The 24,329-nt window shown below is 36.1% G+C and overlaps 1 protein-coding gene across 7 annotated transcripts in view; it reads left to right on the top strand.

Annotated features, from left to right (window-relative positions):
• Positions 1–24,329, top strand: part of LOC136029877 (dopamine receptor 1-like) — a 298,704-nt gene that overhangs the window by 183,344 nt on the left and 91,031 nt on the right. The gene's annotated exons all lie outside the window — the stretch shown is intronic.

The raw sequence follows: 24,329 nt of genomic DNA, 5'->3' as shown, positions 1-24,329 counted from the left end.
TTAAAATGAACAAAAATTACTCTGTATATGAAAGGGGCTTTTCCTCCTCAACGCCCCTCTCTTTACGCTAAAGTTTGACTCTTTCTCTTAACTCTACATTTTAAAACAGTGAAAAACTTTAGCGTAAAGAGCCCAGCGTTGAGGAGGAAAAGCCCCTTTCATACTCGGAGTAATTTTTGTTCGTTTTAAGTTTTAATGTCGCTCCTTACTTTCATTTAAAAAAACCTGTTTTTTTTTGTTTAAATTCTGGACGTTTTTTAATTAATGCGTTTTTTTATCTTGGTTCTCCACGCATAAATAATTAAAACGAAATTTGCATATTAATTTTTCTTGGGCTAAATGGCTTTTTCATAGTTTTAATCGGAAGATTTTGAAAAAAAGGAGCGAGAGAGTAGGCCTAGTTGCCCTCCAATTTTTTGATCACTTAAAAAGGCAACTATAACTTTTAATTTTTTACGAACGTTTTCATAAGTAAAAAATATACGTAGCTTACGAATTAACTTACGTAGCGAACTTCTATATTCGTATGTTCTTATTGCGTATATGAGGGGGCTCACCCCTTGTCGATACCTCGCTCTTTACACGAAAGCTTAAATTTTGTCCCAATTCCTTAAGAATGACCCCTGAATCACAAAGGCCGTAGAATAAATAGTTGAAATTACTAAAAATACTTTAGCGTAAAGAGCGAGGTATTACGAGGAGGTAAACCCCTCATATGCGTAATAATTTCTGTTCGTTTTAAGTTTTAATGCTGCTCCTCACTTTCAGTAGAAAAAACTTTTCACATTTATTTTTTCATTGTTTTTTTTTAAATAATGCAAGAAAATCCTGCACCACCTCCATTGAAAGTCTCCTCCCCAATAAAACGTTCCTCCATTGAAAGATCCTCCTATGTAACCCCCCTTCAACTCTCGCCCCAAACGAAAAAGTCCCCCTGAAAACGTCTGTACACTTCCCAGTAACCATTACTATACGTAAACACAGGTCAAAGTTTGTAACTTGCAGTCCCTCCCATGGCGACTGCGGGGGAGTAAGTCGTCCCCAAAGACATAGTTATTAGGTTATTCGACTATGGTGAATGGCTATCTCAGAATTTTGATCCGGTGACTTTTGGGAAAAAATGAGCTTGGGAGGGGGCCTAGGTGCCCTCCAATTTCTTTGGTCACTTAAAAGGGCACTACAACTTTTATTTCCGATAGAATGAGCCCTTTTGCGATATTCTAGGACAACTGAGTCGATACGATCACCCCTGGGAAAAAAAACAAAAAAACAAATAAACACGAATCCGTGATTTGTCTTCTGGCAAAAAATGCTAAATTCCACATTTTTGTAGATAGGGGCTTGAAACTTCTAAAGCATGGTTCTCTGATACGCTGAATCTGATAGTGTGGTTTTCGTTAAGATCGTATGACTTTTAGGGGATATTTCCCCCTATTTTCTAAAATAAGGCAAATCTTCTCAGGCTCATAACTTTTGACGGGTAAGACTAATCTTGATAAAACTTACATATTTAAAATCGTATTGAAATGCGATTCTTTTGATGTAACTATTGGCATAAAAACTCCATTTTTTAGAGTTTTGGTAACCATTGAGCAGGGTCGTTCTTTACTACAGTTCGTTACCACGAACTGTTTGATCCTGCCAAGGTAAGTGAAGCTGCCCACCTAATCAATCTTTTCGCTACCCAACGTGACCTTTTCGTCTTCGCTTATTCCTAGCCTCAGTGACTTAGTCTTCTTAACATTAATTTTCAAACCCATTCTAATATCCCGAACTCGCAAAACCTCTAAAAATTTATTCATTTTGCTCACACTTTCATCTAATGTGGCTAAATCATCAGTATAATCTAAGTCACGGAGAGTTTTTCCTCCTCATTTGATTCCATGGTCTCCAATTGCCTTTCCTGTGCTCCGTAAGACAAATTCCGTCAGAATGATCCATATAAAGGGGGATAGAACACAAACCTTCTTAACCCCTGATTTAATATAAAACCAGTTGCTAACCTCATTTCCCACTTTAACTGCAGCAGTATTATTCTTGTTTATAGCATAAATCACATTAATGTATTTGTCTGGTATATGATATAACGATAAGACCTTTAATAAAGCTCTTCTATCAACAGAATTTAACGCTTGCTCATAATCTATAAAACTGAGGAACAAAAGTGTTTGACAACGAAGGCACTTCTCAATTATTAACCTAAGAGTGAAAATTTGGTCGACACATCCTCGACCTATTCTAATACCGCACTCTTCTTCTCTTATAATTTTGTCTACAGAATCTCTCAGTCTAAAGAGTATCATATTACTACAACTGCTACTGCTAATAACTAACCGCAGCACCAAGCGACCTGTGGCCAACACAGCTACGCACGCTCCTCCTCTAACCCAATCGATTCAAGGCCTCCCTCTTTACACCCTCCCAAGAGGTTTACATTTCCTTTAAATCTTTATTTATGACATCTTCCCAACCCAGACGAGGATGACCTGCCTGGTCGTGTTCTAAACAGACAAAACATCTGTTATTTATACAAATATCTATGCCTTCAAGAAATCAATTGAACCTGGATTTCAATATCTTAGACAATAAAAGTACCACGTTTTTCAAATAACTAAACAAAAACCTAACGGGCACCAGCTTCTAGGAAACAGCTACGAAATTCAGTTCCGTTAAATTTCGTACGTTCCTGTTAAACTTTAACAGGTATGCTGAACATCAACTAGCAACTCAAACAGATCAGAATCGGATCCATTGTTTATTTCCTCACCCTCAATCTCGTCGTTGGTCTTTCAATACCACCTTGAAAAACTTATAAGTAAAGCAGTGTCTTCATTGTGACTTCTTCAGATGAAGTTGCTTGTGCTTTCTGACTTTCTCTAGCAGCTCCAGTCTTTGTTCATCCTTTTTAGGAACCAAAGAAAAATAAGGTCAATTTGAAGCGTTTTTTCAGCTAAAGTCATATCTGGTGAAAGTAAGGAAGTTTTCACTCGGCCGATATAGTCAGAAAAAGCCATAATAAAGACATGATTTAACGATAGGGAGATCTGCCAAAAATAAAGCATATCTGTGTGACATGCATAAGGGAATCATGGTTTTTGCTTTAAGATAATTGCTTAACTTAATTTTGGCGTTTGTCAGTTAATAAGATTATCTTTCAGTGCGGCAATTGATTGGCGCACACAAGCAGGGCATAAGGCTTGATTGTTCAAAGAATGTTGGAGTACCGTTCGTTTTTGCTAAATCTCTTTGTCAAAGGGCTAATACTGTCAATAGTTTATTTCATAACAATCTTTAAGTTTAAGCCCCCAAGCACTTGCAATATCTTCGTGATTAACTTATTTTCTCAGATACTTTATCGGTTACATGTAGAGCCCCAGGAATGTCAACCTAGACTGTTCATCTTCTTTGACTGCCACTCCTTCATTACTCAGTAAGGCTTCTATGTAGCGCCCGTGTGGCCTATCCTTGTATTTTTTTTTTTGGCTTAAAGTGCAGCTTAAAAGCTTCATTGATGTTTAATACTTCTTGTTTGACGAAGTAATATATAGTTGTATTCATGGTTTACCTGAAGCTTGCTGCCAGGATGTGCATGATTGTGGCCAGGATTAAAGCGGCAAGTTCATGATCTTTTTTATATCCGGGGCAAACTCCTGGGAGAGGTTATACTTTTTAAACTCCTTTTATGCAGCGAGCGGCTATTGGGATTGTTTCTGAAAAAGATTAATCAGAGGAAACTACACTTTCTAAGATTGTTTGATAGCTGGCTCTAACGAAAGCAGCCATGCGTTGGCTATCCGAAAAAGTTTATCCTTTGGAGATTGCATGATTCTCAGCACCTGGTTCAGCACACATATACGCTCCGGACTCCAAACATCAAACTCTATAAGATCCTTTAGGATAAAATCTAACTCATAAGGAAGAAATTTGGATGGCATAGCTAGTACACAGCTCTAGGTAACAACGTGTGCATCCAAGCATGAAAAGTTGAGGCATTTCATTCTGGAACACTTCACCAAGAACACTGTAAACCCCAGGATGAACAGAGGCATTTTCACAAGCGATTGCCAACATCTACACGCCAAGTGCCGTAACTCTAAGATCTTTCTGGTAATTTCCAATCAGCTGTTTCTGCCTTTCACTGGAAGCGTCATCTACCTCGACTAAGCCAAGGAACCCTGCTTTTACAAGCAAATCTACTGGGCTTGTATGTTGTAACATCAGAATTAACGACTTTGCGAAGCTCCTGTCTACTTAATCATCTAATGCACGATAAAAGTCTATAAAAGTTTTGTTAGTCGATCAATTATCTGTGGTGTTCATGTAGTGTCATCAAATCCTTTATTAGTCTCTTATTTTGGTCCTTTTCAGCTCAATCCGCTGAAAAGTTTTTGTGTTGAGACTGAAGAGGTCTTGAGCACCGGTGTTAACGATTTGGCTTCTTGAAAGATATATTTTAGGCAAACTGCACGGCAAGCTGCTAGCTGCAAAGCGAACCGTGCAGCTAGCCGCATTCTCGACGAATATATCTATTATCAACCCTGAAGGCTGAATAAAAAAATTAGGAGAATTTTTAAACCTGTTTTTTTACCCTTTCCTGTTTTTACCAGTCCTGGAATTTTACCTGTCTATTTTTACCCTCTCTAGCTGTGTTTTCACTTTTCCTACGAATGAGCATGTTGTGCTTAGACTATGCAAAGGTTTGCAGCGAAACCTACACCATGCTGACCTTTCAGCATTTGATGACCACATCACAAACCGTTCCAGCTATTAGTCTTGCTCCCATGTGCATGCAAAGGGTCACTTTTGTGGCGCTCTATCACCGTTACTACTATTTGATATTTGCTTTTTGCCACGTACTGGCGCTTCTTGCATGTTTTCGCAACTGGGATCTGTATATAGAAATGCCGCGTATGAAGGGAAGAAAACCCGTATCTTACCGGTTCATTTTTGTTTCTGGGTAAATGGGCTTATAGAACTTTTTGCCAAGAAATCAATGAAGGAAGATTATTTTCTGTCGATAATAAACCAAATGAAGTAGTTTTAATACCAATATCGCCCAAAGAAGTAGGTAAAAATGGCTGGTAAGACCTATTGCTCCTCCCCACAAAAATTTCAGTCAGAAACACCTCTGTCTGTATCAACACAATGAAATGCTTCCCATATTTTAAATATCTAAGGGGAAGCCTAATCTATTTTCACTAAAAGAAATTGCCAATGATCTGTTGCTTTTTGATAGTTTTCACTCGTATTTTTTTAACAAGAGAGAAAGAAGTTTTTTCATGACACTGATAGTGCCTAGTTCTGAGCTAAAGCAGAACCTAAGCACTGTATTTGGTGTTTTGCTATTGACGGGCCACCTGGTTCCTGAAAAATAGGTCTTTCTTCGTAAGACCTTTCGGCTTAAGCCAATGATAGAAGTGATAGAAAATGAAGAATCAGTGCAAATATACTCATTTAGTGAAGGGTGACGCGCTCTAAACTTATTTTTTTTTTACTTTTGGTTGGTTTTTCCGGTCCATATCAAATCGAAGAGATGGTCTGGAAAACTCAATAAAACACAAACACAGCTTCAATCGGTTATTTGAGAGGCCGGAAATAATTAGAGGGTATATTGACCCTTGTCTAGGGCAAAATATATTTCCGATTGCCTCAATGTACACCATTATGAATTAAAATTTTTAGACAATTGCTTTATAGAAAAATGGTTCAAACGTCTCATAATTGTGCATTCTAAGTTAGCACGACCCCTCACCAGCCCTGGAGGCCTAATTACACACTATGCGCAGATGTCTATTGTTTAAGCAGACGGGTATGTTCGGTCTTGACTCTACGATTGGATTGGAACTCTTCGGGGTCGTCGCCTTGGTGAATAGTTGTCCAGATATTTACTTTTGTAATAACCCACGTAGCTGAGTTTTTTAAAAGATTCAGTGTTCATCTAATGCAGTTTCAGCATACGAAACTTTGATAGATCTTGCCTAAATATCTTTTTTTGTGCTTTTCGTTTCTTTTTTATCCACTGGCTGATGTACTGTTGTTTTCTAGGGTATTTAATTATATCAAACGTCCACCAGACCGAAACTACAACAAATATAGTTCAGGGGCTATTTTTTTCAAAAGTTTCTCAATGCTAGATTGACGAACAAGCTTCACTGGAGAGTAAACAATTTACTTTTCATTTAAAAATTATTTAATTGGCACTTTAAAAATTGTCATTTAACGTTAAGAATTTTTTTTTGAAGGTGAAGCTATCAGTTACTATTAGTTAAAAAAAATAAGCATGTCATCGGAACGGGACAAACCCTTATGCAAAACAAGAATCGTAAAAGTCCAAGTCCTTTTTTCCTCAAGAAAAGAGTGAAAGTAAAAGTTAGCAGGAAATCTATTTTTTAAAAATACAAAAAGTGTCCCTTATGGCACAAAAAACTTCTTTTTCAGGGTTTTTCAGATCAAATATTTGAAACACTTGTTGCAACGATTGTGCTAAGATTTTGGATCACCATGGTGAAGAATCAAAATCAGAGGCGGACTAAATCCCGAGGTTCGTTTGACAGAGATTAGGTCGTGCCAAAGTGCATTTTTTGCAACGTGTTTTGCCGTAAAACCACTCTTTTGATGAAACAAGAACCAGATCAGAACAAAAAAAAAGAGAGAAAGAGATAACCGTTCAATTTAGAATCGTCGAGATCTTAGTTCATGTCTTCATATCGAGTTCCTTCAAAATGAATGGCATACATATACTGTAATCTTAAAAATATGGCGCGGCTGCTGCGTGCAGACCTCGTATGAAGGAAAAATCAAATTGTTCAGGTGACAATAAAACCTGATTCTTGGGTCCGATTTTCTAGATAAAATACCAAAAAATTCCAGGTGACTCGGAAGAAAATTCTTTAAACGTAGACATAAATTTTAACTACCATAAGCAATTCGAAATTGTACACACAGCTCATAAGGTTGTGTGGCTCCAAATTCCTTTATACGGGGTGTAATAACCAACTTTCTTCAAAATACAAAATATACGAGGTGCTTTCTTCAAAATACAAAATATACGAGGTATGCACAGTTCAATGTATAAAACCATAAACTGTTTCGGGATATGGACAGGTTCTAAAAGGTTGAAAATGTGTTTACAAGGTGTATCGGTATAATAACATTGTAGGTTATTGGCTACATATTTAAGATAGGTTATTTTTATGTAAAACAAAATCATTCTGGTCTTGGTAGCGAAACAAAATCGCTTATAATCGAATATATTCAAGATGCATCACTTTACATTAATACCCTTATAGATAACATGAGTATCTTTCGGCTACACATCCAGCAATCTCACGAGATGATTTACCTTACAAGCATCCAGTCTAAGAGTTCCTTCATAAAGGAGGAGAATTTTAGGTTTTGGTTCTTTCACAGCCGTCAGTATCGTCTGTATGTCTGAGCTTTTATTAAACAGATTTATCGAGACTGTATTTATAACCAACAGTCATGGTGATAGTCAGTATTTTTTACATCCAGGTCTGTCCTGTTCTTGACTTTTTTTCATTTGTATTTTTTTATTTGAAATCTAGAAAAATAATTTTTCAATCGGACTCCCTTTGCTTTGATTTGCCTTTGTTCCTGTTTTTATTTTTTGATGATGTTGTGCTGCTTATTACTGAGTTGTCTATTTCTGCGTCCAAAATATTTTCTGAATCTCCTTGATTTATGATGTGGACTGATAGGCTCCCACTTTCGTTAGCAGGTATATTTGGTGAGAAAATAGGAACACTTATATCCACCGATTCAGCCAGAAACTTTCTACTTTCGACTTTCTACAGAAAACATTTTCGTTTTGATTCATTTGCTATCCCTGTTCATTTTTTGGGTTCACATCAGTATATAAATTTGACCGTCAGTTCATTCAGCATTTAGTAGCTCTGATGCAACTTAATCTGTTTGTTTTGGAAGCCAAGGATTAACACAGCCTTCTGCAAGCAAAGCAGTGCATAATCTGTTATCGGGAAGAATGAGTGCAAGCAAGACAAAGACCAAAGATTTATATGCTGTATCCTCACTTTTGCTTCTTTTTTCCCTGAAGCCTATTCATTTCCGGCTGGGTTAGTCACGGGATAATCCAACTGAAGATAGTTAGGGTACAAAATCTTCATACTGTTCCTGAAATGAAAATGTTTTTAGTGTTAGAGTTTCGAACCCATTCTGCCAATCTGCTGGAATATTCTGCAGTAATACAACCTGATGTTAGAGCGTTCTGATGTTTTTAAGTTCTTGCTTGATTAATTCCCTTTCTATCTCTCATTGGCAAGTGTAACATATTAAATTCAAGAGTTTGATCTCGTTTCCAAAGGAAGTTGTGAGAGGGTCTCAGTATCTGTAGAGGGGTAGCGTAATATTAGCAAACTGGATATTATAAAACAGAAGAATCCTAGCACCCCAACAACTGGGTAATGTAACCTTAACTATCAACCAGTGGGCCATGAAAGAACTATAGTATGCATGGCTGTAATCATAAGTGTTCTTTCATTAAATAATATTGTACATAGATTGAACTACTAAGTGCTACACTACCCTGATGTAAAATGAGGTGACTATATTAAAGCGTTATCTGCTAAGTAACAACAGTGTAGCAATAAGTTTTCCACAACCTAAGCTCATTCCAACGTCTGATGGATTAATAGAAGGGCTACATGTTAGTGAACCCATTGCTCGATAGAATCACTAAGTAATTGTCATGTCATTGATTGTAGAAAGTGCAGGATCGGACGGTTGTCAGTGGTTAGAAAAGAAACGATAACCACAAGAGACAAAATATTACTCGGGACCAGCCTAAGCTTTAGCTTCTGTGAGCATACTTAAATTATGGACTCCATTCTTAAATTCCGATTTTTTTTTCATTTTAAAATTCTTCATTTTAATTCTGAAAATATTTGAAGGCAATAAATTCGAACAGTTTTTTTTATACAATTTTTGCTTGTGTAGATTAAATACTAGCTCTTCTTTTGTCCTGAGATCCAAAATAGAAAGTGACCCAAATTGCATCCACCACCTGCAAGTTTTTTACCATCCGTACGGAGTTAAACACGTCCAAAATTTCTAACCCCCTTCTAAGTATGGCTCATGAACATTTAGCCCCAAGGCAGAATACTTATTCAGTATCTTAATACCCTGGAGAGTCTTGCTTGGGCGTTAGACATTTCTTCACTATAACGGCACCAGGGCTTGGTACGCAAACATTTAGCACCTAACTCATACGTTGACTCACCATGGAAGAAAACAGCTAGTGTGCTAGATTGCTTAAATAGAGGGATTAGTAAATATCCCAGTTTTTTTTAACTTTACTAAAATCAGCAATTCGGTATGATCTTTCTTTAACTTGCAAATCTATAATCAATAAAAAGCAAAGTTCGAAAGACTTTTTGGCCATCACACAAAGATCGTCTCTTATTCATTGTCAAATCTGAAAATCTTCTTGTAAACGATGATGATGCTATGAAATTAAATGAAAAGATTGCCGGCGCAACTTGTATGCTTGGCACGGAGAAGACTTGACCTGTAAGCACAACACGTATACAGTGAAGCGGCCAGGTAGGACTAAGTGCACTCCTTGTATTAATAAAGGCTTATGGAGTCTATCAGCAAACAACTTGTATTTACGGATTAAAATTATCAAATTTATTACGAGATGTGTTTTCCTTTTTTTTCCAAAAAAGTATTAAAGATGGAATTTTTTCGTTGTCACCAGACGATGCGGCTTGAGAAACTGCATCGGACCCATGTAAAAATTGATAATCGGTAAAAATTGACCATACGAGGTGTGCACGATAGATTCATCTGCTGGGGACTTCCATAGTGTTGCGTGAGGGCCTAGTCGCTTGGAAAAATCTTGTGCGCCTTGTGGTGTATACCCCTGCGGTGTGAGGTACACTACATACGGTGCGAATAGGATTTCTCTGTAAACGTGTGCCACTCGTGGTGGAATGCTTGGTAGTTTAATATGTACACCAGTTGGCAGAATGGGTAACCCTTGATTTCCTATAATTGACATGTTGTTGAAAATCTATGCATGAGTTGTTAATCTAAAATATAATGAATGTCTTTTTTCATCACTGCTTTTATAAATAACAGTTGCAAGTTGGAATTTAAATTCTGAGATCCCATGCTGGTGGTCTAAACTGTCTTATAAGGAATTTAGAACTAAATTCCATCCAGACACATATTGTAGGCATGAATCTATTTAGAGTGGAGAGCCTATAATATCAGCCCACGCCTCTAAAGTTTACCATTTGTTAATGTAAAATAGAATAAATATTAATTTTCAGAACTTCTTTTTTCGCTACCGATGGAAAGGCAAAATTTTAATTCTGAGAACCTCTATTGTCTAGGCTATCGTATGAGCAGGGCTGTATCCAGGTTCTTTGTTGGGGCGGGGGAGTCTTTTTTTTTGGGGGGGGGGGGGGTACAAACAAAACTTTAAAAAACACATCAAAAATGTATTTTTACGCATTTTATTACATTCTTACAATTTTGACAAATATTTTAGGGGTGAGGGTTAAAACACCCTAACCACTCCCCTGAATACGGCCTTGCGTATGAGGAATGTAAAACTTGCCGACACCTAGGCACGAGTTTATATTGTAGAGGGGTGCTGGACATTGTTGGCTCCTCCTTAAATGAACGAGCTGTTAGTGTGAACAAGCTTTTGAGCTAAATAAAATCTGGGTACAAAACAAACTGGGTACAAAAGTGTGTTTTATGCATTTTATTACGTTCTTACGAATCGGAAGAATGTTTCGGGGAATGGTTTTAAAAATTCCTTGCCCTTCCCCTGAATACAGCTTTGCGTATGAGGAATGTAAAAGATGATGCCAACTAGGTACCAGTTTATTTTACAGAGGGGGTCTGACATTATTGGCTCCTTCTTAAATGAACGAGCTATTAATGTGAACGAGCTTTTGGACTAAATAAAAGCTTGTGTTAAATGAAAATCCTGATATCTAAAAAAAACCTAAAACAAACGGAATGTTTTTTTTGTTTTTTTTTTGTAACCCTGTTTGTGCTTCCGCTGACAAGGCAGAATTTCAATTCTGAGTATAACTGCTGTAGATCTAGGCTTTTGTATGAGGGATGTAAACATTGATTCCACTCAGACACAGGTATATAAATTTACTTCCGATAGTAAAAAAAAAAGGTGAATTATATGGAAAACTTATAAGAAAATGCCGAGAAAACCGTGGTCTCGAGATTTTACAGGTGGGGTCACAGGTATAGTATTTGTGATCAGTACTTTCCTGGGAATCTTAACTGTCTCATGATTTATCAACTTGGATTGTTATTGAATGTCAAATGATCTTGAACAAGATTATAGAAACACTTTTGGGTTAGTTTGAATTGGCTCTCATTATTGAATACGGATTTTGAAAAACAATTTTATCTTATAGCAGACATTAAAAAGGAACAAATGTAGAATAAAAGTAGAAAATAACCGATCTGCTCAAAAATCTGAACAGGTCTTTTTTGGAAAATATGTTTCTCAAAAATCTGAACAGGTGTTTTTGGAAAATATGTTTCTAAATTCTCCATATTTTTGGAAATTAATTAGAAAAAAACATCCCGAAAAAGAAGTTTTTTAAAGAAATGTAAAGGCCACATTCAACTTAAGATCAGAAGAAACTGAAATCAACAATAACTCAGAATCAAAACGACCTTAAATTATTATTAAAGAATAAATGAAACAAAAAACGAACAGAAATTTATTATGCAACCATAACAAAAAAAACAAAAACATACAACATTTGCTAATATATTTATGGATAAATAAACCTTAAAAAGAGTGAAGTTAAAACTAAATATGCGAATCAAGCTTAAAAAAAACAAAAATATTTTGCTATTCAAGTATAAATGAAACCCAAAAAGAAAGAAATTAAAAAAAAACAACCATAGCAAATAAACACACATTAGGTACTAATATAAATGAATAAATAATTTTTGACTCCTAAAAGGGTACCATAATTTCCTATTCCTAATCGAATGAAATCCCTCTGAAGTTTATACGACCATAACATACATACAAAGTGCCTCTGGGGGAAAAATTAATATTAGAGTCTTGTGGCCTTGGGTTTGGTGGGGGGAGAATAGTTGCCATCGGACACCTTTTGAATCTTAAATAGGGAACTAGAACTTTCAAGTTCTAATCATTTTAGTCCCCTTCGAAGTTTATACAACCACGTCTTCTTTAAAAATCTTATATGCCACGGGAATAAGTTATCACCCTTCCCTCGAGTTTCAGGGGGGGGATGTTGACCCCGAATTTATGGTCATCTGATCGGTGAACATTTTCAAACAAAAAGGCTATCGGAAAATTTTGATCGAACGCATTTGGGAAAAGAGGGTGTGGGGAGGGTTTATACACCGGCATATCACTTTTGATTACTCCTAAAAAGGTAACTAGAACTTTTAATTTACAATCAAATGAGCGAACTCTGATGTTTATACCACCACCCATTACATAAAACCTTATATGTCCCTGGAGTATAACTTACAACTCTTCCCAGGGCTCTAGGTGGCTATGTCGACCGCTTAGTTTTGTTATTGCCCTTTAACTATTGTGAACGAAATGACAATTTCAAAATTTTGGTCCGACCCATTTGGGGAAAAAGGGCTTAGAGGGGGAGGCAAGTTGTCCTCCGATCCTTCATGACTCTTAAAAAAGGGTCTATAAATTCTGATTTACCATCGATTAACCCCTCTCCGAACTTTATACGACAATCCCTTCCATAAGAACCTTATATTCCCCAAAGCAATAATTTACAACACTTGCCTCCAGGTTCTGGGGGGCTGTGTTATCCCTGGGGTTTTTGTTAATGATCTTTAGTATATTATGAACAAAATAATTATATAAGAAAATTCGATCGGACATATTTGGGGAAAAAAGGGGGCGGGGTGTTAGTTGCTGTCGGATTACTCTTGACTCTTTCAACAACTTTAAGTTTCTAATCATTTGAGTCTCCTCTTAGATTTATTAAATAAAAACAAGTTTTTTTTTCAACTGAAAGTAAGGAGCAGCATTAAAACTTAAAACAAATATAAATTGTTACGTAAATGACGGGGTTCATCCCCTCGTTAATACCTTGCTCTTTACGTCAACGTTCAAAATTTGTTCCAATTCTTTGAGAATGACCCCTGAACTACAAAGGCAGTTTAATTAGAATCAATACCTTTTTTTGAAAGTACTAAAAAAAAACTTTGGCGTAAAGGCCGAGGTATTTATAAGAGGGTGAACGCCCTCGTATTCGTTATAATTTCTGTTCGTTTTAAGTTTTGATGTTACTGTTTACTTTAAGTTAAAAAAAACTTGCTGAAAAGGTGAAAAATTCCTCCATGGAAAGATCCTCCCACGTAACCCCCTCCCCCACCACCATCACCAGAAAAAAATCCACCTGAAAACGGTTGTATACTTCACAATAACCAATACTGCTATATGTAATCAATAGGCAAGGTTCATAACTTACAGCCGTTCCCCCAGGGACTGTGAGGGATAAAGTCATCCTTAAAGACATTGTTATTAGATTTTTCGACTATGCATAAAAAAATGGCTATATCAAATTTTTGATCAGATGACTTTGTGAAAAATGGACGTGGGAGGGGGCCTAGTTACTCTCCATTAGAACTTCTAATTTCCGTTCGAATGAGCCCTCTTTATTTAAATCATTCTAAGACCACAGGGTCGATACGATCACCCCCTGGGTGACAAAAAAAGGAAACACGCATATGCGTGATCTTTCTTTTGGCGAAAAATACAAAATTCCACATTTATGAAGATAGGAGCTTGAAACCTCAACAGTAGGGTTCTCTGATGTGTTCAATTTGACGGTCTTATCCATCAGCTTTTGATGGATAAGATCAACCTTAAGGAAATTTATATATTTGAACTCGGCATAATAATCTGACTCTTTTGATGCATCTATTGGTATTAAAATTCCGTTTTTAGAGTTTCGGTTACTATAGACTCGAGTCGCTCCTTACAATTCGTTACCACGAACTGTTTGATCCGACCACTTGTCCTATAAAATCCCATATGCTCCCAGGGCATAATTTATAACCCTTCCTCCAGGCTATAGGGGGGGGGGGTATGTTGACCCCGAAATTTTTGTTATCTAATCGTTAGACTTTTTCAAACAAACTGGCAATCTCAATATTTTGATCAGGTGCATTTGGAAAAACAAGTGTGTGTGTGTGGGGAGGGGGGTTGTTAGATGCTCTTTGATCACTTTTGAATCATAAAAAGGCAACTAGAACTTTCAATTTTCAATCAAATGAGCCACCTCTGAAGTTTATACGACCAACAATTACATAAAACTTTATATGCCCCCGTGGCATAATTTAAAACACTTGCCTCCAGGCTCTGGAGGTTTGTGTCAATCCTGGAATTATTGCTATCTAGTGTCTGAACTATTTTTAACCACATGGCAATCCAAAAATTATTATCGGATGGATTTGGGGAAAAAGACATGGGGGGGGGGGCTAATTGCCCTCCGATCTCTTTTTACTCATAAAAATAAACTAGAACTTTCAATTTCTAAAGAAATGAACTCTCTCTGAAGTTTATACGAGCATTCCTTCCACAAGACATAAGGCACTATACCCTAGGGAATAACCTACAACACCAGTCCCCGGGCCTTGGGTTTTGCGTCAACACCAGACTTTTTGTTATCTGATTTTTGAACCTTATTTTTTACAAAATGGCTATCTCAAAATTTTATCGGACGCATTTAGGGAAAAAGCGCGTGGATGGAGCTAGATGTCCTCTGATCACTTTTGACTCTTAAAAAGTGCACTAGAACTTCCGAATTCCAGTCGAATTAGCCCCCTCCAAAGTTTACACGAGCACCCCTTTTATATGAACTGCCTCTGGAAAAAAAAATAGTAAAACATTGGAGTCGTATTGCCCTTGCTATAGGCAACGCTAATGCGTTGTGGGGTCTGATAGAAAGAAAAAGTAGATGAAATATATAGCAAATATATGAAAATATAGAGGAGACTTCGAAGTATTGACATTTTGAACGAAAGCCATAAACTCTGCCCCCCCCCCGTGTGTGAATCCGTCTCCACCTAAACCTTAGGTCCCAAGGAGATGTATTTTTCAAAGGGGGGTTAGGTATGATGTAGCACATTGATGAAACTGCTGGGTGGAGGGGGCAGTTATGGTTTTAAAAATGCAGGGGGGAATTTTTTCTTATTTTTGCAATTTTAAAAATTATATTTTGCAAAAAGGCATATCTCAATGAAAATTCCTAAAAGATTATTTTCAAAATATTCGAGGAAAAAAAGGTTAAAATGCCCCCTGTCTTCTCTCCCCCTCCCCCCATTTACACTCATTTATGTATTCCTGGGAAACTCTGGCTGGAATTTCCAAAAGATAATTTTTTAACGGCAAGAGAGATTGAACGAGATTAAAAATACTTGTTGGATTTGTTCTTATTTTCTCACCAATAAGTAGCAATTGAAAATTTACAGCAAATCATAACAACACCTTAATATAGAACAAAAGTAGAATATTTTTGGAAATACATCTTCTTGAAAATAAACCCAGAAAAATAATATGACTTGAAAGTCCAGTAAAATAAAAAATATTGCACTAGAAATAGCTATAGAGACTGGTTAAGATATTAAAAACACTACTAGGAATAAAAAAACTAAATAGCTACTCAAAGCTTCTGTGAAATTCTTGGTCAGCAAGGGACCTTGTAATAATTATCATTAATTTAGTAATAGTCTTTGCTCTTTTCGAAACATTTTTAATAGCTGAGGTATTTGATTACAATCCTAGTAAATTGTGGCTAAACTTAAAAAAAAATATATATGAATAAATTTAGTAGTTCATATCGATCTTTTTGAAAATATTGTCCAACATAGTTTTCATATGGCTATACTTTTTTCCTACTTAATAAAAACCTTTTATAAAAATCAACCCAGGCTAATATAATCCTTGCAAAATCAAATCGAACGTAAAAGGACCATTACAAAATCTATTAAATCTTTTTCTTGATTCTTCAAGAATTTCCTTTAATCGTGGTTCCACTATAATACCTCTGGCCTACTAAGGCGCTTTAATCATACAAATCGAGTTCTTGCGCGATTCTAGTTCAAACAAGGCGCAAAATGCTTACCTTTCTGCTTGGAAATAGGCCCAGTGTAAAAACTCCGTCTTCTCCATATCAGCTTAATTAATTCTAACATAACCCTATGTCACATACTCCTATATACTCCTATGCACTCCTATATACTCCTATATACCCCTATATACTCCTACATATACTCCTATATACTTCTTACTATATACTCCTTATTACTATATACTTCTATATACTCCTTATTACTTATTACTCCTTATGTATACTCCTTATTACTATATACTCCTATATAGTCCAATATACTTCTTATCCAAAGTGTGACAACAAACCTTGTAAATATTTCTATTCAAGAGAAACATCACAGCTTGGGTGTTTCTTTCAAAAAGCTTTATTCAAAATCAAAACAGAAATTAAAAACTAGGGTCCCTTAGAAATTGTAAAGTATGTCAAGAATGAAAATGAATCTTAAGCACGAACCATGAACAAAGTGGAGAGGTGAGCCAAGATGTTTTAAGAATTTGCTGAGTTGTTCTCTTCTCAGTATAAATGCTTTCTTTCCTCCACAAAGTAGTAATAAAAGAACTGAAGCACAGGGGAGAAAAGGAGGGCAAATTGTAAAGATAGATTAAAAAATAAAATAAAGATAATAGTAAATACTAGTAAGTATTTTAATTCAATATTAGTAATAGTAATAATAATAAATAATAGTAATAATAATAATAGTAAGTATTAAATAATATTTAATATTAGTAAGTATAAAATATAGTAAATACTATAAAAATTAATAAAGTAAAGATAATAGATTTATTAAAATAAGTGGAAGTTGCTTAAAACTAGAATTTTGCAAACAGTTTGTGGTAAAGAACTGTAGTAAGGAGCGACCCGGCTCAATAGTAACCAAAACTTTAAAAAAAGGAATTTTGATACCAATAGCTACATCAAAAGAATCGCATTTTAATGTTGATTTTAAGTATATACGTTTCATCAAGTTTAGCCTTACCCATAAAAAGTTAGGAGCCTGAGAAAATTTGCCTCATTTTAAAAAATAGGGGGAAACAACCCCTAAAAGTCATAGAATCTTAACGAAAATCACACCATCAGATTTAGCGTATCAGAAAACACTGTTGTAGAAGTTTAAAGCTCCTATCTACAAAAATCACGGATTATTTGTTTGTCTGTTTTTTTTTGTTTTTTTTTCTTTTTTTTCAGGGGTGAATGTATCGACCCAGTGGTCCTAGAATCCCGCGAGAGGGCTCATTCTAACGGAAATGAAAAGTTCTAGTGCCCTTTTTAAGTGACCAAAGAAATTGGAGGGCACGTGGGCCTCTCCCACGCTAATTATTTTCTCAAAGTCCCCGGATCAAAATTCTGAGATAGCCATTTTAGTCAGCTTAGTCAACAAACTTTATAACTATGTTTCTGGGGATGACTTACTCACCTACAGTCCCCGTGGGAGGGGCTGCAATTTACAACCTTTGACCAGTGTTATACAGACGTTTTTTCTTAAAGAAGAGTTAAAAGAAAGAGTCAAACTTTAGGGTAAAGAGCGGGGCGTTGATGAGGAAGAAGCCGCTTTCATATACGAAGTAATTTCTGTTCGTTTTAAGTTTTAATGCCGCTCCTTACTTTCCGTTAAAAAAACTTGTTTTTTTTCATTTAATTTTATAACAGGAACACAGACACTTAAAATTTTTGTGAAGCATGGGAAAGGTATGAAAATAAGTAAGAAATTTATTTGATAATTATAATAATAAGTATCCATATTTTTGAAAAATGATGGATACTTACATCCTACACCTACAAAGTAGGTGTACTAAAGTAGGTGTAGTAGGTACTTTTACCTACTCCTACAAAGAAGTAGGTAAAAATGGCTGGTCATTCAGTAAGACCTATTTCTCCTCCCCACAAACATTTCAGTCAGAAACACCTCTGTCTGTATCAACACAATGAAATGCTTCCCATATTTTAAATATCTAAGGGGAAGCCTAATCTATTTTCACTAAAAGAAATTGCCAATGATCTGTTGCTTTTTGATAGTTTTCACTCGTATTTTTTTAACAAGAGAGAAAGAAGTTTTTTCATGACACTGATAGTGCCTAGTTCTGAGCTAAAGCAGAACCTAAGCACTGTATTTGGTGTTTTGCTAATGACGTGCCACCTGGTTCCTGAAAAATCAGTCTTTCTTCGTAAGACCTTTCGCCTTAAGCCAGTGATAGAAGTGATAGAAAATCAAGAATCAGTGCAAATACACTCATTTAGTGAAGGGTGACGCGCTCTAAACTTATTTTTTTTTACTTTTGGTTGGTTTTTCCGGTCCATATCAAATCGAAGAGATGGTCTGGAAAACTCAATAAAACACAAACACAGCTTCAATCGGTTATTTGAGAGGCCGGAAATAATTAGAGGGTATATTGACCCTTGTCTAGGGCAAAATATATTTCCGATTGCCTCAATGTACACCATTATGAATTAAAATTTTTAGACAATTGCTTTATAGAAAAATGGTTCAAACGTCTAATAATTGTGCATTCTAAGTTAGCACGACCCCTCGCCAGCCCTGGAGGCCTAATTACACACTATGCGCAGATGTCTATTGTTTAAGCAGACGGGTATGTTCGGTCTTGACTCTACGATTGGATTGGAACTCTTCGGGGTCGTCGCCTTGGTGAATAGTTGTCCAGATATTTACTTTTGTAATAACCCACGTAGCTGAGTTTTTTAAAAGATTCAGTGTTCATCTAATGCAGTTTCAGCATACGAAACTTTGATAGATCTTGCCTAAATATCTTTTTTTGTGCTTTTCGTTTCTTTTTTATCCACTGGCTGATGTACTGTTGTTTTCTAGGGTATTTAATTATATCAAACATCCACCAGACCGAAACTACAACAAATATAGTTCAGGGGCTATTTTTTCAAAAGTTTCTCAATGCTAGATTGACGAACAAGCTTCACTGGAGAGTAAACAATTTACTTTTCATTTAAAAATTATTTAATTGGCACTTTAAAAATTGTCATTTAACGTTAAGAATTTTTTTTTGAAGGTGAAGCTATCAGTTACTATTAGTTAAAAAAAATAAGCACGTCATCGGAACGGGACAAACCCTTATGCAGAAAAATAAGAATCGTAAAAGTCCAAGTCCTTTTTTCCTCAAGAAAAGAGTGAAAGTAAAAGTTAGCAGGAAATCTATTTTTTAAAAATACAAAAAGTGTCCCTTATGGCACAAAAAACTTCTTTTTCAGGGTTTTTCAGATCAAATATTTGAAACACTTGTTGCAACGATTGTGCTAAGATTTTGGACCACCATGGTGAAGAATCAAAATCAGAGGCGGACTAAATCCCGAGGTTCGTTTGACAGAGATTAGGTCGTGCCAAAGTGCATTTTTTGCAACGTGTTTTGCCGTAAAACCACTCTTTTGATGAAACAAGAACCAGATCAGAACAAAAAAAAAAGAGAGAAAGAGATAACCGTTCAATTTAGAATCGTCGAGATCTTAGTTCATGTCCTCATATCGAGTTCCTTCAAAATGAATGGCATACATATACTGTAATCTTAAAAATATGGCGCGGCTGCTGCGTGCAGACCTCGTATGAAGGAAAAATCAAATTGTTCAGGTGACAATAAAACCTGATTCTTGGGTCCGATTTTCTAGATAAAATACCAAAAAATTCCAGGTGACTCGGAAGAAAATTCTTTAAACGTAGACATAAATTTTAACTACCATAAGCAATTCGAAATTGTACACACAGCTCATAAGGTTGTGTGGCTCCAAATTCCTTTATACGGGGTGTAATAACCAACTTTCTTCAAAATACAAAATATACGAGGTGCGCACAGTTCAATGTATAAAACCATAAACTGTTTCGGGATATGGACAGGTTCTAAAAGGTTGAAAATGTGTTTACAAGGTGTATCGGTATAATAACATTGTAGGTTATTGGCTACATATTTAAGATAGGTTATTTTTATGTAAAACAAAATCATTCTGGGCTTGGTAGCGAAACAAAATCGCTTATAATCGAACATATTCAAGATGTATCACTTTACATTAATACCCTTATAGATAACATGAGTATCTTCCGGCAACACATTCAGCAATCTCACGAGATGATTTACCTTACAAGCATCCAGTCTAAGAGTTCCTTCATAAAGGAGGAGAATTTTAGGTTTTGGTTCTTTCACAGCCGTCAGTATCGTCTGTATGTCTGAGCTTTTATTAAACAGATTTATCGAGACTGTATTTATAACCAACAGTCATGGTGATAGTCAGTATTTTTTTACATCCAGGTCTGTCCTGTTCTTGACTTTTTCATTTGTATTTTTTTATTTGAAATCTAGAAAAATAATTTTTCAATCGGACTCCCTTTGCTTTGATTTGCCTTTGTTCCTGTTTTTATTTTTTGATGATGTTGTGCTGCTTATTACTGAGTTGTCTATTTCTGCGTCCAAAATATTTTCTGAATCTCCTTGATTTATGATGTGGACTGATAGGCTCCCACTTTCGTTAGCAGGTATATTTGGTGAGAAAATATCCACCGATTCAGCCAGAGGACTTTCTCCAGAAACATTTTCGTTTTGATTCATTTGCTATCCCTGTTAATTTTTTGGGTTCACATCAGTATATAAATCTGACCGTCAGTTCATTCAGCATTTAGTAGCTCTGCTGCAACTCATCTGTTTGCTTTGGAAGCCAAGGATTTTAAAAGCCTTCTGTAAGCAAAGCAGTGCATAATCTGTTATCGGGAAGAATGAGTGCAAGCAAGACAAAGACCAAAGATTTATATGCTGTATCCTCACTTTTGCTTCTTTCTTTCCTGAAGCCTATTCATTTCCAGCTGGATTAGTCACGTGATAATCCAACTGAAGATAGTTAGGGTACAAAATCTTCATACTGTTCCTGAAATGAAAATGTTTTTAGTGTTAGAGTTTGGAACCCATTCTGCCAATCTGCTGGAATATTCTGCAGTAATACAACCTGATGTTAGAGCGTTCTGATGTTTTTAAGTTCTTGCTTGATTAATTCCCTTTCTATCTCTCATTGGCAAGTGTAACATATTAAATTCAAGAGTTTGATCTCGTTTCCAAAGGAAGTTGTGAGAGGGTCTCAGTATCTGTAGAGGGGTAGCGTAATATTAGCAAACTGGATATTATGAAACAGAAGAATCCTAGCACCCCAACAACTGGGTAATGTAACCTTAACTATCAACCAGTGGACCATGAGATAAGTATAGTATGCATGGCTGTAATCATAAGTGTTCTTTCATTAAATTATATTTTACATAGATTGAACTACTAAGTGCTACACTACCCTGATGTAAAATGAGGTGACTATATTAAAGCGTTATCTGCTAAGTAACAACAGTGTAGCAATAAGTTTTCCACAACCTAAGCTCATTCCAACGTCTGATGGATTAATAGAAGGGCTACATGTTAGTGAACCCATTGCTCGATAGAATCACTAAGTAATTGTCATGTCATTGATTGTAGAAAGTGCAGGATCGGACGGTTGTCAGTGATTAGAAAAGAAACGATAACCACAAGAGACAAAATATTACTCGGGACCAGCCTAAGCTTTAGCTTCTGTGAGCATACTTAAATTATGGACTCCATTCTTAAATTCCGATTTTTTTTTTCATTTTAAAATTCTTCATTTTAATTCTGAAAATATTTGAAGGCAATAAATTCGAACAGATTTTTGATACAATTTTTGTTTGTGTAGATTAAATACTAGCTCTTCTTTTGTCCTGAGATCCAAAATAGAATGTGACCCAAATTGCATCCACCACCTGCACGTTTTTTACCATCCGTACGGAGTTAAACACGTCCGAAATTTCTAACCCCCTTCTAAGTATGGCTCATGAACATTTAGCCCCAAGGCAGAATACTTATTCAGTATCTTAATACCCTGGAGAGTCTTGCTAGGGCGCCAGGGCTTGGTACGCAAACATTTAGCACCGAACTCATACGTTGACTCACCATGGAAGAAAACAGCTAGTGTTCTAGATTGCTTAAACAGAGGGATTAGTAAATATCCCAGTTTTTTTTTAACTTTACTAAAATCAGCAATTCGGTATGATATTTCTTTAACTTTAACAAATATATAATCAATAAAAAGCAAAGTTCGAAAAACTTTTTGGCCATCACACAAAGATCGTCTCTTATTCATTGTCAAATCTGAAAATCTTCTTGTAAACGATGATGATGCTATGAAATTAAATGAAAAGATTGCCGGCGCAACTTGTATGCTTGGCACGGAGAAGACTTGACCTGTAAGCACAACACGTATACAGTGAAGCGGCCAGGTAGGACTGAGTGCACTCCTTGTATTAATAAAGGCCTATGGAGTCTATCAGCATACAACTTGTATTTACGGATTAAAATTATCAAATTTATTACGAGATGTGTTTTCCTTTTTTTCCAAAAAAGTATTAAAGATGGAATTTTTTCGTTGTCACCAGACGATGCAGCTTGAGAAACTGCATGTAACCCATGGACCCATGTAACTGCATGGACCCATGTAAAAATTGATAATCGGTAAAAATTGACCATACGAGGTGTGCACGATAGATTCATCTGCTGGGGACTTCCATAGTGTTGCGTGAGGGGCTAGTCGCTTGGAAAAATCGTGTGCGCCAGGTGGTGTATACCCCTGCGGTGTGAGGTACACCGCATACGGTGCGAATAGGATTACTTTGAAAACGTGTGCCACTCGTGGTGGAATGCTTGGTAGTTCAATATGTACACCAGTTGGCAGAATGGGCAACCCTTGATTTCCTATAATTGACATGTTGTTGAAAATCTATGCTTGAGTTGTTAATCTAAAATATAATGAATGTCTTTTTTCATCACTGCTTTTATAAATAGCAGTTGCAAGTTGGAATTTAAATTCTGAGATCCCATGCTGGTGGTCTAAACTGTCTTATAAGGAATTTAGAACTAAATTCCATCCAGACACATATTGTAGGCATGAATCTATTTAGAGTGGAGAGCCTATAATATCCGCCCACGCTTCTAAAGTTTACCGTTTTTTAATGTAAAATAGAATAAATATTAATTTTCAGAACTTCTTTTTTTGCTACCGATGGAAAGGCAAAATTTTAATTCTGAAAACCTCTATTGTCTAGGCTATCGTATGAGCAGGGCTGTATCCAGGTTCTTTGTTGGGGCGGGGGAGTCTTTTTTTGGGGGGGAGGTACAAAAAAAACTTTAAAAAACACATCAAAAATGTATTTTTACGCATTTTATTACATTCTTACAAATTTGACGAATATTTTAGGGGTGAGGGTTAAAACACCCTAACCACTCCCCTGAATACGGCCTTGCGTATGAGGAACGTAAAACTTGCCGACACCTAGGCACGAGTTTATATTGTAGAGGGGTGCTGGACATTGTTGACTCCTCCTTAAATGAACTAGCTGTTAGTGTGAATAAGTTTTTGAGCTAAATAAAATCTGGGTACAAAACAAACTGGGTACAAAAGTGTGTTTTATGCATTTTATTACGTTCTTACGAATCGGAAGAATGTTTCGGGGAATGAGGTTAAAAATCCCTTGCCCTTCCCCTGAATACAGCTTTGCGTATGAGGAATTTAAAAGCTGATGCCACCTAGGTACCAGTTTATTTTCCAGAGGGGGTCTGACATTATTGGCTCCTTCTTAAATGAACGAGCTTTTGGACTAAATAAAAGCTTGTGTTAAATGAAAATCCTGAAATCTAAAAAAATCCTAAAACAGACGGAATGTTTTTTTTTTGTTTTTTTTTGTAACCCTGTTTGTGCTTCCGCTGACAAGGCAGAATTTCAATTCTGAGTATAACTGCTGTCGATCTAGGCTTTTGTATGAGGGATGTAAACATTGGTTCCACCCAGACACAGGTATATAAATTTACTTTCAATGTAAATGTATGTATATGGAAATGTATATGTATATGGAAAACTTATAAGAAAATGCCGAGAAAACCGTGGTCCCGAGATTTTAGGGGTGGGGTCAAAGGTATAGTATTTGTGATCAGTGCAATCCTGGGAATCTTAACTGTCTCATGATTTATCAACTTGGATTGTTATTGAATGTCAAATGATCTTGAACAAGATTATAGAAACACTTTTGGGTTAGTTTGAATTGGCTCTCATTATTGAATACGCATTTTGAATAAAAATTTTATCTTATAGCAGACATTAAAAAGGAACAAATGTAGAATAAAAGTAGAA

This window comes from Artemia franciscana, chromosome 8, assembly GCF_032884065.1.
Source record: "Artemia franciscana chromosome 8, ASM3288406v1, whole genome shotgun sequence".
Classification (NCBI taxonomy): Eukaryota; Metazoa; Arthropoda; class Branchiopoda; order Anostraca; family Artemiidae; genus Artemia; species Artemia franciscana.
This window is presented reverse-complemented; position numbering and strand designations above follow the sequence as displayed.